Raw genomic sequence first — 8,125 nt, forward strand, 5'->3', positions numbered from 1 at the left:
TAGTTGAACAATATTGGATAAACCAAGAATAAATCCTCGAGCCTTGACAAAAATTTATAATTTGTAAACTTCGTTCTTGCATTTGGTAATCTAAAAATTAATAAATTTAAACTTAAAATAACCTCTCTGTGGATCGATCTCGTACTTACGAAATATATTACTTGCAGACAACCTACACTTGAGTGAATTATAATTTAAGTAGTAGCAAGTTTTTGGTGCCGTTTCCGGGGAGGTATAAATTAATTTTATATTTGTTAATTATGTTTTATTTATAAGTATTGTGTTTTTTTTTTTGTATGAGTATTTGGAGTCGAGAAAAAAGTGGTAGACTTATTCGAGTATCTGAAAATAATTTAAACATGGATGATAAATCAAATAATCAAGATAATGATAACAATAATAACAATAATAATAATAATAATCAAGAACATGATCAATTAAAAACACTTAGGCACCATATGAACCCTATTAGAACTAGTGCCCCATCTTGTTTAGTTTTTCCTCCTGATGTATCTAATTTCAACTTTAAACCTCAAATTATTCAACTTTTACCAAATTTTCATGGCTTAGATTCAGAAAATCCATATTTACATCTAAGAGAATTTGAGGAAGTTTGTAACACTTATAATGATCAAAATTGGAGCATGAATATAGTTCGATTAAAGATTTTCCCTTTTTTTTTAAAAGATAAAGCTAAAACATGGCTACAAAATTAGAGATCAAGTTCAATAAGATCATAGGAAGAAATGTAACAACAATTTCTCAAAAACTTTTTTCCTTCCCATAGAACAAACTCTTTTAAAAGACAAATTACTTACTTTTTCTCAAAAACAAGGAGAAACATTTTATCAATGTTGGGATAGATATAAAGAATTACTTAATACATGCCCACATCATGCTTTTGAAACATGGAGAATAGTTTCTCACATTTATGCAGGTCTAATACCTAAAGATAGGCAAATGATAGAATTCATGTGTAATGGAACTTTTGAAGATAAAAACCCAAAGAAGCTATGGAGTATTTGGATTCATTAGCAGAAAATGCTCAAAATTGGGATAATATAGTCACAATAGAAACACCAACAACTAAAATCAATAATTCAACAAATGGTGGTGGTATCTATAATCTTAAAGATGATATAGATATTCAAGCTAAACTTGCATCTTTAGCAAGAAAAATTGAGTCAGTAGAAATGAAAAAGAGTGGTCAATTAAAAAGTATTCAAGAAATTGTTATCATATATGTGATACACATGATCATGCTACAAAAGATTGTCCAACATTACCTCCATTTAAAGAATGTTTCCATGAACAAGCAAATTATGTTAACAATTATAAAAAACCAATACTAGATCCTTTTTCAACATCATATAATCCTGGATGTAAAAATCATCGTAATTTTAGTTGGAGGAATGATAATAATACACAACCCTCACAACAATATTTTCAAAATAACCAAAATCATCAAGGTTATATTCTTTATGTTACACCTCCAAGAAAAAACTTTGAAGATGTAATTCATGCATTTATCCAAAAGCAAGAATCTATCAATATTCAAAACAGTCAATCTATGACTGATTTGAAAGAAACTCTTGCAAAATTTGGATCTGCACTTAATATTCATGAAAAAGAAAAATCTTCATCTCAACCTCAACCTAATCCTAAAAATCAAAATCAAGAATTAAAGAATGAAAAAATTGATCAAATAAAATCTGTTATTACCCTTAGAAGTGGTAAAATAGTTAATGATTCATATAGTAATGAAAACAAGGATCATTTAAAATCAAAGAGTCAGGATGATAATCCTGATACTTTTGAAAATGATGATACCTTAAATTCTAAAAATAATATGTTGAATGATAAATCATCTAAAATAGTAAATGAATCAAATAAACCTCCACCATTTCCTCATGCATTAACAAATCATAAAAAACAAAAAAATTATTCTGATATCTATGAAGTTTTTAAACAAGTAAAGATAAATATTCCATTATTAGATGCTATTAAACAAGTACCTTCATATGCAAAATTTATTAAAGACTTATGTACTGTGGAGAGAAAATTGCATGTGAAGAAGAAAGTATTCTTGGCTGAACAAGTAAGTTCTATTCTTCAAAATAATTCTAGTTTAAAATATAAAGATCCTGGTTGTCCAACAATTTCATGTATTATTGGAGAAAATAAAATTAAAAAAGCTTTGTTAGATTTGAGAGCAAGTGTGAATTTACTTCCTTATTCAGTTTATGAAAAACTTAATTTAGGAGAATTAAAACCCACTTCTGTTACTCTCTTACTGGCGGATAGGTCAATCAAAATACCTAGAGGTATTGTAGAAGATGTGTTGGTTCAAGTTGATAAATTCATATATCCTGTAGATTTTATTGTTTTGGATACACAACCAATAGAAGTACATAATGAAATTCCAGTAATATTGGGACGACCATTTCTAGCAACTTCAAATGCTTTAATTAATTGTCGAAATGGAATAATGAAATTGTCTTTTGGAAATATGACTCTAGAACTTAATGTGTTCAATTTATGTAAACAACCAAGTATTAATGAAAATGAATATGATAATGAAATTGAAACAATTATGGAAGAAAATATACAAGAAGAAAACTTAAATCAACAATCTGAAGTTTTTTCAATAGAAAGTTTTGAGTCTGAAAATAATTTTAAAAAAGATGATAATACAAAACTTGAATTAAAAGTTTTACCATTCGAATTGAAATATGTATTTCTTGGTGAAAATAAAACATTTCCTGTTGTAATTTCTTCCACTCTTCTACCAAATCAAGAAGAAGATTTAATTAAATTACTTAAGAAATATAAAAATGCAATTGGATGGACTTTGAAAGATATAAAAGGTATAAATCCTTTAATTTGCACACATAAAATTCATTTGGAAGAAAATGCTAAAACATATCAACAACCACAAAGAAGGTTAAATCCACATATGAAAGAAGTTGTTAAGAATGAAGTATTAAAACTATTAGACGCTGGAATTATCTATCCAATCTCAGATAGTAAATGGGTAAGTCCAACACAAGTAGTACCTAAAAAGTCAGGCATCACTGTTATAAAAAATGAAAAGGGAGAGTTATTACAAGCTAGGATTCCATCTAGTTGGCGTATGTGTATTGATTATAGAAAATTAAATGATGCAACTAGAAAAGATCATTTCCCACTACCATTTTTAGATCAAATTCTAGAAAAAGTAGCAGGAAATTCTTATTACTGTTTTCTTGATGGGTATTCGGGGTATTATCAAATACCTATATCATTAGAAGATCAAGAAAAAACTACTTTCACTTGTCCTTTCGGAACTTTTGCATTTAAAAGAATGCCATTTGGTTTATGTAATGCTCCGGCTACTTTTCAAAGATGCATGTTAAGTATTTTCAGTGATATGATTGAAGAATTTGTAGAAGTTTTTATGGATGATATAACTGTTTTTGGAAACTCATTTGAAAATTGTCTTAAAAACCTAGAAGAAGTATTAAAACGATGTGAAGAAAAAAATCTTGTTTTAAATTGGGAAAAATGTCATTATATGGTTAAATCTGGGATTGTGTTAGGTCATGTGATATCTGAAAAAGGAATTGAAGTTGATAAAGCCAAAGTTGATGTTATTGCTAATTTAACATCACCAAAAACGGTCAAAGAAGTTCGATCATTCTTGGGTCATGCAGGTTTTTATAGAAGGTTTATAAAAAATTTCAGCATAATATCTAAACCAATTTCGAATCTTTTAACAAAAGATACACAATTTGAATGGACTCAGAAATGTGAAAATGCTTTTAAAAAAATAATTAATCTTTTAATTACATCACCTATTTTACAACCTCCAGATTGGTCTTTACCATTTGAATTAATGTGTGATGCAAGTGATTATGCTATAGGAGCTGTGTTAGGACAGAGAAAAGAAGGAAAACCGTATGCAATCTATTATGCTAGTAGAACCTTAAATAGTGCCCAAATAAATTATTCAACTACTGAAAAAGAATTACTTTCAGTAGTATTTGCATTAGATAAGTTTCGATCTTATTTAATTGGTTCTACTACTATTGTGTACACTGATCATTCTGCCGTAAAATATTTATCAAATAAACAAGATGCTAAGCCAAGATTAATACGGTGGATTTTATTGTTACAAGAATTTGATATTATAATTAAAGATAAAAAAGGAAAAGAAAATGTCGTAGCCGATCATTTATCTAGAATAATGACTGAATCATCTCATAATGAAATACCAATAAATGAAAATTTTCCAGATGATCAGTTGTTTTATGCTACTATTATGCCCTGGTTTGCTAACATTGTAAATTTTATTGTGACAAATAAAATGCCTTCTCATTGGAATTCACAGGATAAGAATAAATTCTTGATAGAAGTTAAAAAATTTTATTGGGATGATCCTTACTTGTTTAAGTATTGTCCTGACCAAATTTTTCGACGATGCATACCCGACAATGAAGTAAGTAATGTTATTAAATTTTGTCATTCTGAAGCATGTGGAGGTCATTTTTCATCCAATAAAACAGCTGCAAAAATCTTACAATGTGGATTTTATTGGCCCTCTTTATTCAAAGATACGCATTTATTTTGCAAATCTTGTGAAAACTGTCAGAAGATGGGATCAATTTCAAAACGAAACATGATGCCTTTAAATCCAATCATAATTATTGAAATATTCGATAGTTGGGGGATAGATTTTATGGGTCCATTTCCATTATCTTTTGGATATACGTACATTTTAGTCGCTGTTGATTATGTTTCAAAATGGATTGAAGCAATTGCATGTAGAACTAATGATCATAAAGTTGTTATAAAATTTTTAAAAGAAAATATTTTTAGTCGATTTGGAATACCTAGAGCAATAATTAGTGATGGGGGAAGTCATTTTATAAATAAATCATTTTCTTCTTTGTTAAGAAAATATGGCATTACACATAAAGTTTCTACCCCATATCATCCTCAAAGTAATGGTCAAGTTGAACTTGCAAATAGAGAAATAAAACAAATTTTAGAAAAAACAGTTAATCCAAATCGAAAAGATTGGTCTTTAAGATTAACTGATGCATTATGGGCATATAGAACTGCATTTAAGACATCATTAGGGATGTCACCATATAGGTTAGTTTTTGGTAAGCATTGTCATTTACCGGTTGAACTTGAACATAAAGCTTATTGGGCAATTAAAGCATTTAATATTAATTTAGATGATGCATCTAAATTAAGAAAATTGCAATTAAATGAACTAGAAGAATTAAGAAATGATGCATATGAAAATTCAAAGATTTATAAAGATAAAACTAAAGCCTTTCATGATAAAAATATTATGAGAAAGTCATTTGAAATTGGACAAAAAGTTTTACTTTATAATTCTCGTTTGCATTTATTTCCAGGAAAACTAAGATCGAGATGGTCAGGACCATTTATAGTTAAATTTGTTTATCCTCATGGTGCTGTTGATATTGAAAATCCTAAAAATAATGACGTGTTTAAAGTTAATGGGCAAAGACTTAAGCCTTTTATAGAAAATGAAATTCTTAATGATGATTTTATGCCTTTATATGATCCACAATAGTTGTTTGATATTTTCATTTTGTTTTTGCAGATTCTAGTTCATTTCCCGGTTAAGTGGCGGATAACGGTACTCTGTGACTATCTAAGTCGGTTTTTTTCAGTTTTCCCAAAATAATTGATATTTATAATAATAATAATAATAATAATAATAATAATAATAATAATAATAATAATAATAATAATAATAATAATAATAATAATAATAATAATAATAATAATAATAATAATAATAATAATAATAATAATAATAATAATAATAATAATAATAATAATAATAATAATAATAATAATAATAATAATAATAATAATAATAATAATAATAATAATAATAATAATTATAATAATAATAATAATAATAATAATAATAATAATAATAATATGGATGCTTGTATTGTGAATCTTCGTAAATATTTTGCTTGTTTACCTGATAATGCGTTGAAAAAAATTTATAAAGCTAGATGTGAGCGACTAAGGTTGATGATGTCATATGGCATACCGAATGATATCCGGTTGATAATTGAAGCAAAAGTCCGATTGGTTGGGGAAGCAAGTGAAATAATAATAAGACATATGCCAGGATTTGGTAAAAGCACATATGCCAAGAAACGAAGAGCTAAACGTATAGGTGGATGTCATAAATGTGCAAGGTGGACTTGTAAAGGGAAATGCAAAAATGTTGGAATGACATCAATGAATAGAGAAGATAAAATTTTATTCATTAAGAATGGTCTGAGTAAAGAGCCTTTGGATAATTTTCTAGAGGTTCTTGATACGCATTCTAGTGGGTACGTGCAAAATGAACTTCTTAAACTATGGTGGCAATTTCAACATGAGGAATATCAATATGGACGGTGGAATCAGCCTTATAAAGATCCTACTGTAGTAACGCATATCTGTTTAGATAAGTAAATATATATATACAATTTCGTCTCGGGAATCTGACGTTAAAAGACTCTGTTTGCCAATTTATAAGAAAATTGGATGGGAAGCATATCATAGAAGACGTTGAAGTCGTTACTGAACGTAAAATAAGAAGAAGATGTGAGCCACAATCACAACTACGCTGTATATATGTGTTTTAATTTATGTCATTTTTATTTTCTTTTAATAATAATAATTTCCTGTTCAAATATTGACTTTTGTCATGTTACGCTTATAAATTCATATGCTGTGATTTAACAATTGCAGAAAACATATTTCTCAACATGTCGACGTTCACGGTAAGTAAAATCAAAAATATTTGTGTATTTTGTGGATCTAGTGCAGGAAAAGATTCAATTTATGAAGAGGTAGCAGAAAAACTTGGTATATAGTTGATCTATACATTGTTATATGTTCATTGTTCAAGCATTTCCATTGAATTCATTGATCAAGGAGCTAATACACCATTGTGCCTACCAAGTGTTTGTATAAATGGCTCAATGAGATTTCCTATGATTAAAGCCAATGAATGATATTAATTCATGCATGTCATTGGCCAATCACATAATTATGAGTATCTCTCACAGTTTTGATATATTTATATATCAAAGAGATACTATCCACAGGTCACAGGTCGCAAGTCACAGACTATCATTTCCTTTCCTTAAATTCATGCCATGTTATACCATCTTTATTGCCTTGATTATGTATTGTTCATTGAAGATGGTATTGTTCTATTTTCATTGACATTGCCATAGCCATGTTTCAAGCCAAGCCCATGTACATGTATTTGTTATGTACAATTTTCTACTTACTAAGTTTATTCTCATTCCAGTTAATATCATGTGATGCAGATGACAAAAAAGATTGACACGGATTTTTCGGGGCAGGAGAGGTCATATAGAACGCCATGGGAAAGACTCTATATCGTATCTTTTGTATTTGGGGTGGAGTGAACATGTGAGGTTTCAAATATATCATGCATTGTGTTAAAAGAATGATGGGAAAAACCTTAGAGTTGGTTATTAGCTATGTGTTGAATGATATTTTGTAAATGATCATGTAGATTAGTTTTGAAAATGCTTATGATGTAATGGTATATTGTTTCTTTCCTTTTCACGATTAAGGCTTCCGCGTACGTTATTTCTTTTAGTTGTTATTGTAGAGCCCAATTTCAGTACACGTAAAACCCATGCATTTATTTAATTGTTAATTCATTTATTTAAATTTAAAATGAGTTTAGCGATGCATGATTTATTTAAATACATTACTTTAAATTATTTATGTTTTGTGATGGACGTTATACTATTTTTCGAGTTTCATGTTTCAGGCGATTACTCGATGCGGGATCGAGGAATAGAGACCGGTGTTGATTTTAGAAATTTTAAATGTGGTATTTTATTTTAAGTTAGATTTGGGGCATTTTAAATAATTTATTAAGTTTTTAACATTTTTAAAGTCTAATTGATTTATTTAGTGAATTTAAGATTTTAAAATTTTTAGAGTTGAGCAATTATGCATTTTATTTAAATTAGGGGATTTTATTAGAGTGTGTAGTAATTTACTATTCACTTGTTAATTGAGTTAATATTTTATAATAGCATTTTTAATTAGT

At 28.1% G+C, this 8,125-nt stretch overlaps 1 non-coding gene across 1 annotated transcript; it reads right to left on the reverse strand.

The window, feature by feature from the left end:
• Positions 1 to 801: 801 nt before the first annotated feature.
• LOC140971943 (small nucleolar RNA R71) lies at positions 802 to 902 on the reverse strand. The gene has a single exon (XR_012174415.1). It is a non-coding gene; the product is annotated as a small nucleolar RNA R71 (small nucleolar RNA).
• Positions 903 to 8,125: the final 7,223 nt, after the last annotated feature.

Source organism: Primulina huaijiensis, chromosome 2 (genome assembly GCF_012295235.1).
Source record: "Primulina huaijiensis isolate GDHJ02 chromosome 2, ASM1229523v2, whole genome shotgun sequence".
In the NCBI taxonomy this organism is placed as follows: Eukaryota; Viridiplantae; Streptophyta; class Magnoliopsida; order Lamiales; family Gesneriaceae; genus Primulina; species Primulina huaijiensis.